This window comes from Stegastes partitus, unplaced genomic scaffold (genome assembly GCF_000690725.1).
Source record: "Stegastes partitus isolate 25-593 unplaced genomic scaffold, Stegastes_partitus-1.0.2 Scaffold2863, whole genome shotgun sequence".
Taxonomy (NCBI): Eukaryota; Metazoa; Chordata; class Actinopteri; family Pomacentridae; genus Stegastes; species Stegastes partitus.
In genome coordinates, this window is record NW_007580594.1 from 735 (window position 1) to 1,441 (window position 707).

Consider the following 707-nt stretch of genomic DNA (forward strand, 5'->3'; position numbering starts at 1 on the left):
GGGATGGACACCAAAAAAAATCAAGTCACTGAATATTCTGTAATTTACAGTGAAATCTATCAATAAGAAATAGAGGAAATATAGCACATGCATAAATCTGCCTTAAGCACGCTGTCCTCAAAAGCAGAGTGACCTTGCAAGAAACAGAGTAGTGACAGAGGGTACAAAGACACCTATAGGTCCTCTGAAGGAACTACAAGTTTCAGCAGGTGAGGTGGGAGAGACAATAACTGTTGCCTGTTCTTCACTAGTCAAAGCTTTATGGTGTCGTGGCAGAGAGAAAGTGACTTGAAAAGGGTTCATATTAAATCTTGACTAGGGTTTCCCAGAAGCCATGTGGGAGACTCAAGTCAACTGGAAAAGGGTTCTTTGATCTGTTCAGATTAAAATTGGGCTTTTTGAACATCAGACTAGATTTCGTGGACGCGAAATCCAACACATCATCACAAACACACCCACCCCACTGTGAAGAATTGTTGATGGCAGCATCATGATGGGAAGCATGGTGGTGGCAGTATCATAATGCAGTATGCTCCTCGGCAGCAGGCCCTGGAAGCCTTGTAAAGGTAGAAGGTAAAATGAAGATGGCAAAGTACAGACATTTCTGGAGTTACAGACTGCAAGAGAATTGTGAATTGGAAGAAGAATTGTTTTCAAGCAAGACAGTGGTCTGAAGCACACATGCATTCAGTGTACCCTCTGCACAT